The 18,920-nt window shown below is 43.8% G+C and overlaps 1 pseudogene; it reads left to right on the top strand.

The window, feature by feature from the left end:
- Window positions 1-143: 143 nt before the first annotated feature.
- Window positions 144-5,820, top strand: LOC101773818 (annotated as a pseudogene).
- The last annotated feature ends 13,100 nt before the right edge of the window (window positions 5,821-18,920 follow it).

The following is an 18,920-nucleotide window of genomic DNA, read 5'->3' on the forward strand; positions in this document are numbered from 1 at the left end:
TCCGTACCCCTTTATGGATGAGAGTGACTTTCACTGTGTCTAGCTCAATCATCGGGAAAGTCTCAAGAATTTGTGGCCGTATGCCGTAACTTGACCGACTGCTGAGTCAACGGTGCCTGTGTGTGTGTGGTGTTGCCGTATCGTTACCACAGTGCCTATAGCCTGGATGCTCCCTCTGCGGCTCTGCTCAGGATTGGTTCCATGCCATGGCGCAGAGCACTGGCAGCGAGCCATACTGCGTCCAAGCTCCGGCTCGCCGCAGCGGCAAGGCAGCCTCACCGGAGAAGATGCTCAACTGCTTTGTTCGCTCCGTCGCGCTGGTCGAGAGGGCGGGCAACGCGCTCGGCACGCTGGCGTTCACGTGGGCCACCGTCGTCCTGCTCGGCGGCTACCCCACGGTGCTCCGCCCAACCGACGACTTTTGGTTTGCGACAGCCATAGTCTTCCTTGAAGCGGCAAGGTACGTACACAAGCCAGCAACACGACGGCACTCGCCCCTTGTTCTTAAATTCAGTCACGTTTTGCATCTTTGGCAAGGCACGCCCGCCAAGTAGAGACTCGCACCCTAGTTCCAATCAGACATGCATCTCTCTAACACCAAAATCCTCAAGAACCAAATTACTAAATTCTAGGGCCACAAGATCCTTCCAAGAATGAATTGTCCTCCTAGCTTGAGCCGTTCTTGCCCACGCTGAAGTAACCCGTTCATCCATTGTGGACTTTATTCTTGTCACCTAACCTTCTACCTTCGTAACGATTTGCTCTGGTTCTTGCATGTCTTCCTATTGAGTCCAGCAAATTCTTTATTTTAACCTACGGAAGTGCTAGCACCCGGACGTCCGATAATTTTGTTTTATTGGACGCTCCGTCGCAACATTAAAAAATAACTATCGAAACATCAAAAATCAACACTTGCAACACCAAGGATTGCAACACCTTTACGTGCATGAAACATCCCGAATTGCTTCGTGCAACATTCAAAACAGACACATTGCAACAACCAAAAAAACATCTCTTACAACATTGCAACAACGAAAGAAGAAGAGACGAAATAAACAAAACAACTATATGCAACATCATGAACAAGTTGGTGCAACACTCGATTGCTGGCAAGTCAGACTATTGCAAAACAAATGAAACATCAAAAGCTACCGTTGCAACATCCAAAAATAACTATTGCAACACCATGAGGTACCTATTGCAACACTCAGATCCACGACAACCAGCCTGCCGCCGAAGGTCATCCACCATGGCCGCCGCCCGATCCTTCCCTGCTCGGATCTTGCCGGGGTCGGGGAGAGGGCCACCGGATCCAAGGCGTTGGGTGCTCCCGGTTGGTTGAGGATGCTGGAGTGGGGGGAGGGGCGCCTCCAGGGTGGGGGACGAGGTTCCCGGAGTGGAGGAGCGCGCCGCCGCCGGGGTGGACGAGGAGGACACCGTGGTGGGGGAGCGCGCCGCCGTTGGGGTGGGGAACGAGGCCACCGGGGTGCGAGACGAGCCTGCCAGGGTTGGGGAGCGTGCCGCCGCCGGGATGGTTGAGGAATACGTCGGGATGGAAGGTTGAAGAAGGAAAGGGATGGGGAAGAAAAAACGGTAGAGCTTGCAACATCCAAGAATCCTTACTGCAACATCGTGACATACCTATTGCAACATGGCCGCCGCCCGATCCTTCCCCGCTCGGATCGAGCCGGGGTCGGGGAGAGGGCCACCGGATCCGGGGTCGTTGGGTGCCCCCGATGGGTGAGGACGCCGGAGTGGGGGAGGGGCGCCGCCGGGGTGCGCGAGGAGGATGCCGGGGTGGGGACGAGGTCGCCGGGGTGGGCGAGGAGGATGCCGGAGTGGGAGAGCAGGTGGGGGACGAGGCCGCCGGGTGGGGGAGCGCGCCGCCGTCGGGGTGGACGAGGAGGACGCCGGGGTGGAAGTTTGAAGAAGAAAGGTCACGGGAGTGGGATGGGGAAGAAAAAGAATGGTGGAAATGGATAGATAGGAAGCGCCAAATATTTTGGAGCGGAATGTCCGACGCGTCTGGACGCTCGAAGTGTAGCATTATCGTTTAACCTTTTTCTAACATTGTCCAACTAATTCTTTAAGCCAGGCCATGCATTAAGAAACACTTGCACGAAAAAGCCAAATCAGTGTTGGTTCTAAAACCAACTCCTTTTGGGGCAGACATTTATACGGTCTTGATGTAATGTTCTTAAAATTAATAAAACTTCCATTATATATAACTAATGATTTTTATATTACCCCAAGCAGCATTAAAACTTGAAATTTCCTTTTCACCAAACACACATACTTATCATAGGCAAATATCTACATACACACATTCATAACAAGGAGTTCATCAATACCAACACATTGATCCTAGTTTATCTTGTTAAACTTATGATCAGCAACACCTAAGATGATGACTATACTACTCAATTAATCCCCAACCCTGGAAAGAGCGAATGATGTAAACCAAAACATAAAGATACAAATGAACGGTACAACTTGCAAAAAGTTTGAACAATGTCTTTGTCTGCATGCAACAATGTAATTCAAAGCTATCATATAGTTGAACAAGCCAAAATTAGGAAGAAACAAGAGATATATATGCCAGCTAGAAATACGGAGACGGTCTCTTTCATTTTCCTGTGTCCACGTGCATTATCTTTTTCTTTCCTTTTGCACCGAATCTACTTTGAATTAGGGCCCACATCATATTTAGGAAAAATAAGGAGGTAGTATGGCTCCATTTCTAGGAACTTTGTGATTTATGCTTTTGTCATATTCCATTTGCAGATTGCTTATTGCTGTCTTTTGTTTGGTTGCACTATGTATACTTCAGGATGTTCAGCCGTAACAATAGACTAGATTACCAAGTATTCTTCCATACTAGAGGTGCTGTTAGATCTCTTGGCTGGAAGGGGATGGTCGTCATCGTGAGCCTTTCCAATGTTATCAATTACCTGTTCATGATCTCGAGGAAACATCTGAAGGCTTCTCCAGAGTTTGGAAGCATCCTTATTATTGGCATGCTAATACTAACCGCTGCAGTTGGGCAGTTTCTGTCTCCAGGAGCTCTAAAGTTACTAGGGCACATACCACCGCGCCGTTCCATATCCTTGTGTAGCCCCTTAGTTGCAATCCTATTGTTGGCTCCCTCTATACATTATAGCGACGGCCCCGATTTAATGCCTGAACGCCGTTTCAGAAGCACAATGGCCAAGTGGACAGTATTTATCGTATTGCTTTTAGCAGTGCTTCTCCTTACAATCAGCCGCCTACGTTTCCGAAGAATCACCGAACTGGTTGATCATGCTCTAGGAAGCAAACAAGTGCTTTGGCGTCGACTAATTATGAACTTGTGCATGTCATGTTGCACTAACGATGATGGTGTTCATCCAGGAAGGTCCAATATATCAAGGTCGCATGCTGGGATACGAGCTATATTCTATAGTTCTCGAGTCATTTGGCAACTTACAGATTCCTGCTGCAGTCTTACGTGTCGTGCTCGCACTAGTGCGTCTTATACCACATAACTACTATGATGGTGACAACACCGGGGACAAGACAAACCTCGCCCCATCTCTAAGCATCTTCTATGGGATGGTCCTCGGCCAAGGAATACTTTACCTTGTGGCCTGCACGCTCGACATCTTCACATTCATCCCTCGGAGATCCCTTGCCCGTCATGGTGGATTCAAAGGTCATCAACTGGGAATGGAAACTATCAAACTGTACCACGGGTATGTTTTGGAGAAATGCATGGAAAAGGATGCGCTTGCTCCAAAGAAGATCAGCCTCAGCAGCTTTGCCATGGATTCCCTGAACTCAGACTCACCCAAGATTCAGCTCCATGGGATCCAGTTAATACACAACCTTCTGCAGACAGAGCCTACTAAGACACAGCTCCTCGCAAAGCTCACCACTTGTCCAAACACTTCAGCTAGATTGATCAAAATGCTAGACTGGACGGATCCCAGGAATGCTACTATCAGATTATTCGCCGCCAAGGTTACCGCCGAGCTTGCAAAGGGCCTCCGAGTGATCACTATCCCTTGGAAAATTCAGAATGTATCTACACTTCTTGATTACGGTAACAAACAGGGAGAAAGAGGAAACCCACTTATGGATACAGATGATGATGAACAAGAGACAATGCATGATCCAGTTCTGAATTGCTCTGGTTACCATGAGGAAAGGCTTATTGCAGTTCCAGACACTGGTAACCTATTGGAAACACAAGATCGCTCAACCCAGCAACAAGTTGGCACTTCCGAGCAGAGCTCCTGGATAGTCAGATGCTGGCGATGTATGGCGTCGATTCCTAAGGATGAGCCACTGGCAGACACCGACAAGGATTTGCTCCCTGCACTGGGAATGTCAATTCTTTAAAATATTGCTGGTTGTGATCAGAGCAACTGTGAGGAGATCGTCAAAGCAACAGGACTCATTCCAAAGATCATAGGATTCACAAGCTACCGTAGAAGTGACACGACGTATACTGACACTCAGGGGAAGGTCCTTGTGACTTCATCATTACAGTTGTTGCACAGGCTCACAAGCATCAAAGGAGAAATTGGCATTACACTTCGGCACAAGATATCGAAGCATGCCTTCCTCCTAAGAAACCTTGCAAAGATCCTTGCAGACAGCTCGAGCAGCCAAGAATTCAGGAAATTGGTGGCAGGAATCATAAGAAACCTTGCTGTCGATGGGAACACGAGGCAGGAGATTGGGTGCATCCGTGTGATCATTACGAGGCTCATGCAAGAATTTCTCAGCCTAGGCCGACCTTTAGGTACACATGCTGATCACAAGCTACGGAAGGTCGCCGGGCAAGCGCTGGCAATGTTGGCAATGGAGAGTGCGCATAACTGCTCGGTTATGTTATATGAAACAGGGCACGTGTTCATCAAGGAACTCACAACTATGATCCATGATGATAAGTATAGATGTGTGGCTGCAAGTCTGTTGCGGAATATGTGCTTACACGCTCGACACGAGCTTAACGAGTTGGATTTGCAGGCAATATCTTACTCCGTGCGAGAGGTGAGCTACTAATCCAAGCTATATGTTAGTTCAGTGTCATAAGTTGATCATGTATAGCGAGAAGGGAACATTTTAGATTGCTACTTTATGTCTACAATTTGTTGAATTATGTTCTTCAATCAATCATGTTTCATGCATTACTACAAAACCCCGTATTTTGATTGCAGGTGCTAGAAAGAATAATGGATGCAGAGGGTGCAGAACTAGAGATCCTTATATGCCTTGGTTCACAGATATGTAAAGTCATTCCTGAAGAGTTTGCCCGAGAACTGGAGCATGGCTGTATTAAGGATAGATTCGTCAAGAGGCTCGTCGATGCACTGAATGCAAACATGGAACCCAGTGCTCTCTGCCCAGGGATCAGGAGGGTGATCCTCGAGCAAGTCATAAACATGATGGAACACGATCCCCATGACGCGAGCTGTTTCAACAATTGTCGCATGATGGAAGCGGTGTCCATGGTGGAAGACACGGCCTCAAAGGCTGAAAACTACTCCATCTTCCTGGGCCATGTTGGGCTCATGGAGCACAGGGAGCCTCTGACATCTCTCGCTGCGAGGGTTAAGCGGTTCCTTGCCGTCCGTTCAACTCAGTAAAAGGAACAGTGCTCGTAGCCTAAGAACCTTAACTGATGATTTTTACTACTTTTAGATCAAATTTGAACTATATCATGCTATCAAGATGTAAAACTATGGTTAATCTACTTTTGCATCAAACTTAAACTATATCATGCTATCAAGATGTAAAACTATGGTTGATCTAGTGTGAAACCGTCATCCAAAACAAGTTTTGCAACCTAGAGTCAATCCTAGCAAGATACTACACTAAGAATGTAAAGGCACACAAGTTGCAAGAATATAATGCGGAAATGAAAGAGAAGAGGATGAGGGGAAACAAACTCTTGACACGATGATTTATCCCATGATATCGGTAGGCACTAAGCTACCACTAGTCTATGTTGTTGAAACACTCACACAAGAGTATTGCTTACCGGTACAAAAGTCTCTTCCGGGACACCCCTTGACTTAACACTAAGGCTCACGCCAAGTTCCCCAATCACCTTGATGCCGTCTCCACTAAGGAGCTTCTCCACGAAGGAAGGGGGTCTCCATATCCCCCGTACACGGTCGTCGACACCGCTCCACACCAAGCCGGAGGGTCGAAAACTTGCAGGCAAGCCACCAAGGCTTCAAGGCGCCAGCACACCTTGTACAGTTGTGGTTCACTCCTTGAACTGATCACAAGGTGAGCACACCTTGCACTCGCTCTTCTCTAGGCCTATCATGGCACTGATCACTCTTCTAAGCTTGTGCTAAGAGCAACTCCAAGAGTATCCTAAATTTTTTTTCCCTAAAACTATGTATTGGAGGTTCTCCAAAAAAAAATTTCCCCCAAAAACATATCAGTCCACAGCAGATCGCTAATAAATAGCCCCCAATATTTCAAACACAGGCCACGTCATCGTATTGGACCCATCGGAAGGGACGCGCGGGCGTGCGGGAATCAGGATTGGGGGAGGAACGCCAACGCTAAAATATACGCGGTGGCAGGCTGTTTTTTAGCGTCGCTAAAAAATTGGGGAAGGTTTAGGTGCATTGTTGGAGTTCATTTTTTCTCTCTTTTTTCCTAAAAAAGGTATTGGGGGTAAGATTAGCAGCCTCTTGGAGTTGCTCTAAGCCTTTAACAAATCACTTAAGCACTTTTGGTGGCTTGGATATGTTCTTGATAGGTCTTGATCTCCAATGGACTCCTGCACACTCCAGCAACTTCAAATGGGCGAGTGGATGGGGTATAAATAGCCCAAAGCCTCAAAGAACCGTTGCTTCAATGGCTAGTTAAAGTCTACCATCGAATCTTCCGATGGTATATTTTTGGGTAGCATTGGAATATCCGGTGCAACTAGCCGTTGGCTCCCCTGCGCCTCACTTCTTCAAGAATTCATCCGACGTTTCATCTAATGCTCCCATTGGATCATTCGATGATGATGGTTTTCTGGCCAAAACCTCTCTAGAACTTTCTAAAGTAAATGTGCTTCATCTGACGCCTCCAACTTCTGATTGTCGGAACATCCAGTGCTATAGAGTTTTCTCAGCCTCCTCTGCAAATTGCTCCGACGCTTGTAAAAAAACCCCCCGTCGGATCATCTGGTACACTTGAAATTTTTCACTGTTCCATTCTACCAATTAGTCCGATGCTTGCTCTGACGGTTGCTCCGATGCACTGTCGGATCATCCGATGGTACTGAATTTTCTGAGTTGAATACCGCCACTTGCATTTTCTCTATCATTTGGATGCTTGAATACCGTAGAATAATCTTAGATAACATGGCTTGGTCACTTGAATACCATAGCTTTGGATACTTGAATATCATGATTTGGATATCAAGAATATCATAGCTTGGATACTTGAATACCATGATTTTGACCTTGCCATGGTTTGGTTTGCACACTTTGGATCTAGAAAACCTACAAGGTACATGCTTGATAAAAGCATTAGTCCCAATGAGTATGTTGTCACTCAATCACCAAAATCACAAACTATAGCCTAACGGGCCATGTTCGCTACACTCAGTAGCCATCATGTACATAGTTGTGGTGAGAGCAGGATGAAGGGAGGCGCCTAAGAATGGGGAAGGGGAATTGAACCTGGCCAGGCCAGTTCACAAGGGGTTCTTCGCACCTCAAACTTTATTGCCATGACAGACGGCCTGCGTGGCACCATGAGTCAGCAAAACGGCTCCAGTCAGCAAAATTGGATTACAGTGGGGTCAAAGGTGAATATTGCTATGATTTATTAGGAAAACAGAGGGGTTATGTAAACAGTAGTATTGTTTAGTGGTTATTCGAACTTTGCTGATAGTACATGGTAGTGATTTGGAATATTTCCTATTTTGTAATATAAGTTTTTTCCCTCCACACGTGAAGTTGAAATTATAGTGCTGAATGTATCTCTTATTTGTACCATCTCTTTGGATTCCATTAAGAATTTGTATTCATAAACTGAACTCAGCTACTACAGTGGCATAAGTGTATGTTTCAGTTTGCACAAAAGTGCCTTAGGTGTCTGAATTTTCTGTATCCAAGAATTAGAGGTGTAGTTGCATATTTTTTTATGGAAAAAAAAGATCAAACTATCAATGGTTTGGTCAAATGCAGCAAATTTATCTAAAATAGTAACTTACATACCAACTAATTGTTTGTCAGCTAACTGTTTGTCATGGAGTAGGAAGATAGCATAGGGGTTGAGTGGTACTACTGCCGCGTGAAACATGGACATGGACACGCATGTTGCTATGGGATTTTTTCTTCATATGTTTGAAGTCCAATGATGATGGTGGATGTTGCACGAAGCATGGGCGTTTGTTTTTTGATGAAACAGGAGGGGATGATCCCCTGCTGGATATATATTAATAGAAAAGAACAACAGTTGTAGAGGTACAAATTAGGAAACAAAGAAGGAAAGAAAGGAAATCAGAAAGATTACAATGAGTGCTCTAGCCATTCTAACATTGGTTGCTTCCAAGCCTCTTTTACTCATAGAACAACTTGAGTAAAAACAATCCTAAACCTCATCTTAGCATCTTGAACCGAAGGAGTAATACTTCTAAAAATCTAGTCATTTCTCACCATCCAAATACACCAGCTCATGAGAACAATGATTTCCATAAAAAATGGAACTTGCAGTTGAGTTTAAAGCTGGTGAGGATTGTGTATGGTTCATCTGTCAAATTAGCAAACAGACTAATATTGATCCAGCACTCTTGTGCAAAGGGACACTGCAGTAGAAGATGGAACAAGGTTTCCTCATTATTATGCTGACACAAGACACAAGAATAAGAGGGCAAAGCCATGTGTTTTCTTCGAAGGACATTTCTGGTACTTAATCTATCATTGAGTAGAAGCCAGAAAAAGAATTTGTGCTTACTCTGGCATTTAGATTTCCAAAGCCACCTGAAAACTGGGTGCACCTGTCGATGTCCAGACAGTGCATGATAGGCTTTTGATGAGGAGAAGTGTGAATTTCCCCAGATATATGTCCAACAGTCTTGATCCTCATTAAATTGGACTCCATTCAAATATGTACCCAATTGAAGTAGTTGATCCATAGCTTGAGTGGATAAAGGCAAGTTGAAAAGCTGATGCAAGTTGGACAGGTCATATGCTTGCCTGATAGAGATGTCAACCTTTCTAGTGAAAGAGTATAAGTGCGGATAGTCTTGTGTAGGGATCTTATTATTCCACAAATCATGCCAGAGAAGACATGTCTTGCCATTATGCACAGTTACAGATGCTAGACCTTTGAATTTGTCCAGGAGTTTCACAACATCTTTCCACCAGAAGGATCCTTTTTGAACTTATCCTGGTAATCTGCCAGAAGCATAATACTTCTCCCAAATTAGGTGTACCCATGGAATGTCTGTCTTGTTCAGGAATTTGTGAAGGTATTTGAGAAGAAGAGCTTCATTTTGAGTCCTCAAATTAAACACTCCAAGGCCACCCTCTTTCTTTGGCAAACAAACAAGATCCCAGGCAGCTTTTGGTGGTTGCCTATTATTTATATCAGATTTTCTCCAGAGGCAACATTTTCTATATTTATCCACTTATTTATACACTGTCTTATGAAGCAAAAAAGTGCACATATGAAACATTGGCATGGCTGTGAAAATTGAATTTGTCAACTGAAGTCTTCCTGCATCTGACAGAAAATTTAATGTGGATACCAATCGCCTTTCACATCTAGTTACCATAGGCAGAAACTCCTCAATCTTTGGCTTGGTAAGACCAAGAGGTAGCCCTAAGTAAGTAAAGGGAAGTTTGCCAATAGCACATCTAAAAGTCTGTGACAGGAACTGTAATTTTTCCTCTGTGATATTAATGGGTACCATCATTGATTTATAGAAATTGACCTTTAGACCAGTGCACAAAGCAAAATTGTGGAGGAGCTGCTTCAAGTGTAACAGTTGATTAGGGCATCCCTCCATGATTATTAGGGTGTCATCAGCATACTGTAAAATGGGGAAATCATTATTGTAGGTCAGTGGAATTGGAAGTGTGAGATGACCTTGTTCTTTGGAGTCATTTACAACAGTCTGTAGTAGGTCAGCCCCTAAGACAAAAAGAAGGGGTGAAAGGGGATCCCCTTGCCGGACTCCTCTCTTGCAGGTAAATCTTTTCCCAGGGACGCCATTCAAAAGTATAGAAGATGTACCAGAGGCAAAGATTTGCTCCATCCAGTGAATCCATTTATCTCCAAAGTCCTTCTATTTCATGATTGACAACATGGCTTGATGCTCAATTTTATCAAAAGCTTTTCAAAATCAAGCTTGAGGATGACTATCTCCTTTCTGGATTTGTGACATAAATGGAGGTATTCAAATGCCCAAGCAAGACAATCTTGTATTGTTCTTGTCCTGATGAAACCATATTGATTTACATGTACAAGTGATTGGATCACAGTTTGCAGTCTATTGGCTAGAAGTTTATCCAGGAGCTTCATTGAAGTATTCAAAAGGGATATAGGTCTATAGTCGGATACTTGTGCTGCCCCCTCAACTTTAGGTATCAAAGTGATTAATGAGTCGTTTATACTTCGTAAGGAGACATTGTCAGAATGAAAAGTGTCGCAAAGAGCATAAAAGTCCTGCCTGATGATTGGCCAACACCTCTTTATGAAGTTTGTATTAAATCCATCCGGACCCGGAGCTTTGTCATTTGGCATAGAGCTGATTACAGAATCTATCTCTTCATGTGAAAAGGGTTCCTCCAGGCAGCTTAGGTCCTCAACTTGATGTAGTAATTGTTCTAGATCAAAAATCATAGAGTTATACTCAGAAGTACCCAATCTTGCTTTATATGCCTCCCAGAGAATTACTTCGTTATCCCAATGGTTATATTTAGGGGACCCTGATGTATCTGCTAGGGATCTAATAAAGCTTTTACCATGTTTAATGGTAGCATTCGCATGAAAGAATTTGGTTGATTCATCACCAAACTTGACCCATTTAATTGATCCTCTTTGTTTCCAATAGATGTTTTGCTGTTTGAGTAAGCTTTGTAACTGTTCCTGCAACAGAACTTTGAAGTTCCATTCAACAAGAGTCAAGTCTCTATATTCTTCAATTAATTCCATAAAAGAGAGGGACAACTTCACATTTGATAGGAGGGACTTTAGATTTGAAAGTTGAGACTGCCATGCTCTTAGGACCCTTCTAAGATTCTTGAACTTTTGCGTAAGAATTTTTGCTATATCAGTTTCCTGTACTGGAACCGACCAACCATGTGAAACTATGTTCATGAATTGATCATGTTCAAGCCAATAGTTTTCGAATCTAAAAAGCTTGCCCTTCGGGATATCAGAAGCAATGTTGATTACACATGGAGAATGATCTGAAGTTTCCATCACTAAAGGATAGGCCATTGTGTTTGGATGATTAAGAACCCAAGAATTAGATGAGAAAAACCAGTCTAACCTTTCGAACAGAGGTGTTTGTTGCTTATTTGACCATGTGAAGCGCTTTGATTTTAAGGGAATCTCCACTAAGCCAAGGGTGTTAATTGCCTCATTGAACCTGAACATGTCATTGTAATTACCCCCAGGCTTGTTTCTATTAGATGGATCTCTTATGAGGTTGAAATCACCCACCACCAACCAGTCAAAATCATCTGGCATCCGTAACTTTTCAAACCATTGAATGAACGCTATTTTTCCCTCTGCAGTACAAGGTCCATAAACATTTGTTAAGATCCATTCCCAGTCAGTAAGATTAGAAGATAACTTCACTGAAATAGCATATTGATTCATGAACACCAATTCTCCATGGAACACAGAAGATTTCCAGATTATTGCAAAGCCACCAGAAGCCCCTTGTGAGGGCAAAAACTCAAACTTGTCAAAAGATGAGGGGCAAAAATTTTTGATGAAGAGACTGTCAAAAGCTTCTCTCTTTGTTTCCTGGATGCAAATGATGTCACAATTACTCTCAGAAATTTTATCTTTAACTGAGTGCCACTTCTTGTCAGAATTAATGCCCCTGACATTCCAGCACAAAACCTTCCAGACTCTTTTGTTATGGAGAGAGTTCATCAAAAGATATAAAACAAGAGTTTAACAACCATAGTACTGAATGGATAGCATCAGTACAAAGACAAAAAAGAAAGTTACTCCTAGAGGGATAAAAGCCCATAACTACAAAGCAAAATATAAGAGGTGTATTCCTGAGAAGCAAAATAAAATATCTAATCTTCCTTCCAAGTCTACTACTTTCTGGGCTTTTTCTTCTGATCCTTTGTGACATTACCATCTTCAGTCTTGTCAGCTTTTTTCTTGGCTGGCTTCCTTCCACCAAGGGGAGCTCCAGGCTTTGATTTCTTGTTCAGAGCAGCTACTGATAACTTTGAAGATTCAATTTTACAGAAAGATTCTCCCAGGTTACGAATCACTGACTGTGTCAAGAGCGGTGGCTTTACCGAGCAACCAATGCAGTTTTTGTTTTTACATCCCGAGGCTTTAAATCCTTTATTGTGTTTGGTAGTCCTCCTGCTTCTTCGAAGTTCATCATCAGAGAGAGTATTGCCAACAACATCCTGAGTTAGCTTATCCACCATGGTGGCCTGTTGAAGTAAAGACTTGGACCATGGGCCAGTAGAGGCTACAACTTTCTTAAGCAAACCCTGAACCGGCGTAGCTAGAGAAGACTGTGTGCTGTTGGGGGAGTCAGTTGAAAGTAGCCCGGGCCCAGTACTCTGAGAATTATTTGTGGTAGTGAAGGGAGAAGCAGAGGAACTTGCAATGAGAGATTTGTCAGAACCTTCAAAAATGATATCCTTGCCTTTGTTATCAACTGTGGCAGTAACTGTTGTTTTGGCAAAAACTGTTGCTGTGGAATAAGGGCATTTCATAGGAATCGAAAATTTCAGGAATTGATCAGGCTCTAGGTACTGCAAAGCTGGAGATGATAAGAAATTCTTGGCCCACTCGAAATTCCCAGGGTTAATCAGTTGAGCCATAAAGAACGACGCCCAAGAAATAGGAACCTCTACCTTGGGTTCATCAGATCCAGAAGAAAAATGCCTTGCCCACTGCCTATAGAATTCAGCATTTGGCTGATTGGAAGGAGGGCGATACAAGGATTCCATTTGACCAAAAACTGGATCTTGACTAGGCTGTATAACTTCCACATAGCCCAAGTGCATGATATTATTATTCTCTTCTACTAACTGTATATCCTGATCCTGATTACCTCCCATAAGATCATTTTCATTTATTTCATCTTGCACCATCTGAACAGGTTGGCCATCAGCATGGGGAATGAAAATCTCAACATGCACAGGATGCTCCATCTCCTGATTAGCTATAGGAAAATCATTGTTAGAGTTATCTGACCCTTCAATCACTTGATTATTTTCTGCATCATTGACTGCCTCATCTATTTCCTCATCTGATGGAGCCATATTATCAATTCCTCCCAAATCATCACCAATGGCCATGTTCAAATCAATATCTGGATTATCCCCTTCTTCTCCCTGTCCATGATTCACAGGATTTGGTGCAGGTAATGCCTGAACAATAGGAACATCTGGGTCTTCATGGGCTATTTGTGGGCCAATGAAAGGCCCATTGTCTTGTGCTTCCGACCCATCAGGCCAGAGGCCCTATTATGGTGTCGGCTCCTGATTAACAGGCTGATTAGCATTGAGATTAGCATTCCTTGGATTTGCCACAGGACTTGCCACATTCCCAGAAGGTTGCCCATAGCCAAAAAAGTCAAATAGAGTTGGCTCCACATCATCTGGTGGTTATCCTTCATCAGTAGGACCCCCACCTAGCATTCTGTATTGTAAAATTTCACACTGAGCAGTCCATGAATTCCCTTCAAAATCTTCACCCTCTGAACAGACTAGGAACCATGGTATCTCCGAGAGATCAACAACTCTTATTTTAGCAACAATTTTGGCCAGATTGTTAGGATACTCTTCCCAAACCCGAAGCCGACCAAATTCTGCAATAGCCTTCTCTAAGTCTGATTTTGTCCAATAGTCAATGTTGAAGCCTAGAATCATGATCCAGACTTCACAGTTCAATGTTATAAGTCTATTATTCCATCCCTTATTATGATTAGAGAAAGAGATCCTATACTGACGCTCATGGGGGGGCCCACCAATCAGGAAATCTTTTTCATGGACAAAATGAAAACGAACATAGGCTTGACCATAAGGGCATGGCTGTATAGAATGGACCCCCATTCGACACCGATTCCTCAAGAAGTCATCGAGCATATCTCTTATGGATTGAAAGGATACCTATTGCTGCGGGAGGGGCTCGATGGTTGCTATCACCACATCACTTTGATTTCTTCGTAGACCACCAAGAATAACCCTGGACATTGGCTTACGGAAGCCCACCAACTGCCGCTGACAACCGCGAGGAAGAAAAGGAGTAGGATCCACAAATCTGTATGCCATTGGGGGTAGAGGCGGATGCTCCGAAGATTCCGCCTGCCGCCAAGTCGGGTCACCTGAGAAGAAGAACTGACAGTTGGGAAGCGAGAAACAATGCGGATGCGCTTCAGCAAAGAGAGGGAGATCGCCGCGGCTGGATTGCGGTGGCAGCGAAGAGCTAGGCAACTGCGATTGCGGCGATGGAAGCTTGGAAGATGGAGCGACAGCACTGGCGATTACGGCTACAGGAGAGAGTTGCCAAAGAACTATTACTTCCGGAGCAATGGCAGGAACACCCAGCAGGTACCGACCCAGATGTTGGAAGTTTCCTACAACTGGCGATATGGTTGCTGAGGGCCCATTCACCATAGACTTAGAGGTTTGAAACCACCGGTGAACATTTGCATTTTCCCAACCGGACTGAGGTACCGAATTAGAGAAAGTCATGTCCATGGACATGCTAGGCAACCTTGGTGGATATCTGCAAAAGTTGGCCACATGGCCCAGTCTGAAACACAGCCCACATCTAACAGGCCGAAGGCATGAGGCCCGGTTATGCTTATTAGAAAAGCACTGGGAGCATGACAGACGACCCAAATGAGAGGCTGGTGCCACATTCAAATCCAGCGCCAAATTAGCAGATGACCTTGCTGAAAATGCAATAGAATCTTGCATTGATGACCCCAAATTAAGCCCCAAATTAACTCTGGTAAATGGCGAACTTGATTTTTAAAATCGCAAAGGTCCCGTGTTCTTCGCTGGTGGATGCTGTTGCGTGATCCAATTCTTGCCCAAATGATTAAAGACAAAAATAGTACCCCTGTGATTATACCGGGCATATGCACCTGGAGAGGATGATCTAATTGGAATTAGATTTGATCCAGTCAAAGGCAGGTGACCATGAAGATTTTCTTTCTTAGAAACCACTGTTGTCCACTCCGAACTAATTCCTTGAGCTGAGGAAAGGACAGATCTTGCAAACTGAATCCCCCGGTCATTATAGAGATGAAAAACCACCTTGAAAATGTCACATTGGAAGATCCCCAATTGATAAACCAATAATTCAACTTCCTTGGAAGAGACACAAAACTTGAAAATCCAATCTTCCAATTCAGAAACTTGGAAGAGGTCAGATGAACCTCCCAAAGCTGATTGCAATAAGAAGCCAACATGTTCAACAGTCAACTTCAACTTTGATCTGGTGAAAGTTGCAAGCAAACAGAAACTCGATCCAGAGGAAGGAGAGGCAGAGATCGACGCTCCAAGGAGGGATCGTACCTTTTTTGAGAATTGAAGACCAGGACGAAGGTCTACCATCGAAGTATCCATGGAGGAGGAGCAGAAAGAAGGTCACACAAAAGGTAGCGGAAGAGACTGATCGGCGGCGCAGGGTTCCGGCGATTCTCCGGGGACCAGAAGGTCATCGGCGGGGAAGCGCCACCGCGCTCATCCTCAAAAAAAGAGTGCCCCAGGGTTCGGAAGTTACTATGATCCCTCGCATGGGCGTTTGTTACGGTGGAAATTTGTAGTTTCAGATCAAACCATTAGTCTCTTGCAACTATCCAACGTTTATATAGAGCTGGACGTCTTGTCTGCTTTTGATGAAGGCCGAGATAGCCATCCTTGGTCATCTCCACCGTCGCAATCTTGTGCAACTTCTTGGGTATTGCCGCATAAGCAACAACTCCTCTTGGTCTACGACTACATGCCTAATGGAAGCCTCGACTGCTACTTGCATACTCAAGATCATAGCACCACCATTCTGTGCTGGGCTCAAAGGTTCCGCATCATCAAAGGCATTGCATCCGGTCTTTTCTACCTACATGAGGACTGGGAGCAGGTCATCATCCACCGGGACATCAAAACCATCAATGTGTTTCTTGACAGCGAGATGAATGCGAGGCTGGGTGACTTCAGCCTCGCAAGGTCCCATGCTCATGGAGCTGACGCTCACACAACACACGTGGCAGGAACGTGGGGTTACATTGCCCCCGAGCTGGCCCGGCTTGGCAAGGCAACCAAAGCAACTTACGTCCTTGCCTTCGGTGTGTTGATGATGGAGGTCGCCTGTGCAAGGCGGCCAATCTGGGTGAACAGTGCCGATGGGGAGCCTCTTGCGCTTGCAAACTGGGTGCTTGCGGCATGGCGATGTGGCTCCATTACCGCCGCCATCGACCCGAGGCTGGAATGCTGGATGACTATGTGGAGGAGGAGATAGAGCTGGTGCTGAAGCTTGGCTTGCTCTGCTCCCACCCCTTGCCGAATGCTAGGCCTCGCATGCGCCTTGTCATGCAGTACCTTGAGAGGGATGCAGCTCTCCCAACAGTCTTGCAACCTGATAGTTTGTTGAGCTGCATCGATGTGAGATAGGATGAAATGCACGAACAGCATTCCATGTCATGTCCAACCACGACTATAACCAATCTTTCCAGAGGAAGGTGATCAAAATTTTTGATGATAATTACAATCGTGCTCTTTCTTAGCGTTGATTGCCTATAGAGCTGCCTTGGTTCTGATGTGCTGTTCTGTGGCAGAGTTTCCATTAATTTGGTGTATGTATCAAATCCTATAATATTGTCCACTCAATGTGCATGGAACTAGAGCAGTTTTCATTTGAGATTATTTACCTAGTACTCATCCATCCCAAATTATAAGTCATTCCAAGAATCTTGGAGAGTCAAAATATCTCAAATTTGACCAAATTTATATGATAATATAATAACATTTATGATGTCATCTAAGTACCATTAGATTCTTCATCAATTATATTTTCATATTATACCTATTTTATGTCATAAATCTTTATAATTTTCTATATAATTTTGGTCAAACTTGAGATGCTTTGACTCTCCAAGATTCTTGGAATGACTTATAATTTGGGATGGAGGGAGTAATATATATGGTCTCACTTAGCTACGTGCAGCATAAGAAGATTTAAAGAATAGTCATACTCGACGAGCATAAGGCCTTGAGACCCTTTCAGAATGTTGTAGGTTTTGGTCAAATTTCATGCTTTTCAATGATTACTCGGGACATCTTCGAGCTTCCCATTATTAGCAGTTTGGTTGTCTATATTTCAGTAGGAAAACAACTTTTTAATGCTACTCCCTCCATTTTAAAGATATAAACTAATTAGTTTGTCCTAAACATCATATATTTAATAACAGAGATCATACTATTTAATTAAGATGCTATCCTATTGATATACTTAGTAAGGATCACCCCAAAAAACAAATATAGGTTTTCTAGCACTTTAACTATCCCCTCCTATAGAATACAAAACATGCAGAGAAAGCAGATCATCCTACTGATCAAAGCACAGATGAAGAATCAGTTGGGAGTGGATATACATCAATTGTAGCTTCTATATATCCAGTCAGATCAAGCCACAAATTTCATATATCGGGTATCATTGTGTATGACTTGAAAGCCACATGAACAGAACCGTGTTTCACGCCTCATACGTGTAGTTTGCAGAACTACCGCAAACTGAGTAGTAGTGGCGTGGAGATGAAGTGCTTGGTGGACCCACGGTGACCCTCAAGTATATGTTGGGACATGAGGATGCAGCGATTCCAGTTTTGCAAGAATCTTTCAAGTACCTTACTCGATCAGAAGATAAACATGACAAGAAAGAGACAGCACAATTACTTACTTTGTGTAAGTAACAGATCCATGGATGATCATGCCACCCTCTTCTCCAAAGGTTTCCCTTTCATTGCCTTGCCCTTCATAATCTTGGGCTGCTTCTTTTGCATGAGAACTGTCGAAAGGAAATAGGAAACAAAAGATCACTACTAGATCACCACATCGAAACTTTAGCTAATATATGTGGGTAGAGCATTTGAAAATGTGAGTTAAATAAGTTCTTGATAAGTAAGTATTGAGATAAATAGTAACTAATTTCAATACAAAACTACTTATTTGAGCCAAACTAATAAGCTCCCAAGTGCATCCGCATCCATGGATTGAGCTTGATCATGTTAATTTGTTTCCAGTTTAATTTTATCCAACACTTCAAACTAGTACTTGCAGTACACAAATACACAATATTTTGTCCTTTTCTATATATTAGTGCTTCTTCAACAACTTTCTTCCACAAATCTAGTTTTAGTATATCGCACTCTCAAACATCTTGGTGAATCAGTCTGCGAAACACTGTGGTAATCGTTTTTGTTTTCGTCTTAGCACAATCATCTTGTGTGTATCTCGAGCGAGTCACAAGCATCTACGGTTTAAAGAGGATGTTTATGATCATCTTGCCCCCCCTCCCCCATTTCAATCCTGGCTAACCATATTACTTGTCTGCTTGCGTTTTTGACTAGTTCTGAAATAACACGGGCGGACTATTATTCCAATTTGGGAAAGTTGCAGCCAGGTTGGATGATAACGAAAATGAAGTAGCTTGAGTGGATAAGGAACATTCAAGCTAGAGGATTTGTCCCT

The sequence above is a fragment of the Setaria italica genome, chromosome I (assembly GCF_000263155.2).
Source record: "Setaria italica strain Yugu1 chromosome I, Setaria_italica_v2.0, whole genome shotgun sequence".
In the NCBI taxonomy this organism is placed as follows: Eukaryota; Viridiplantae; Streptophyta; class Magnoliopsida; order Poales; family Poaceae; genus Setaria; species Setaria italica.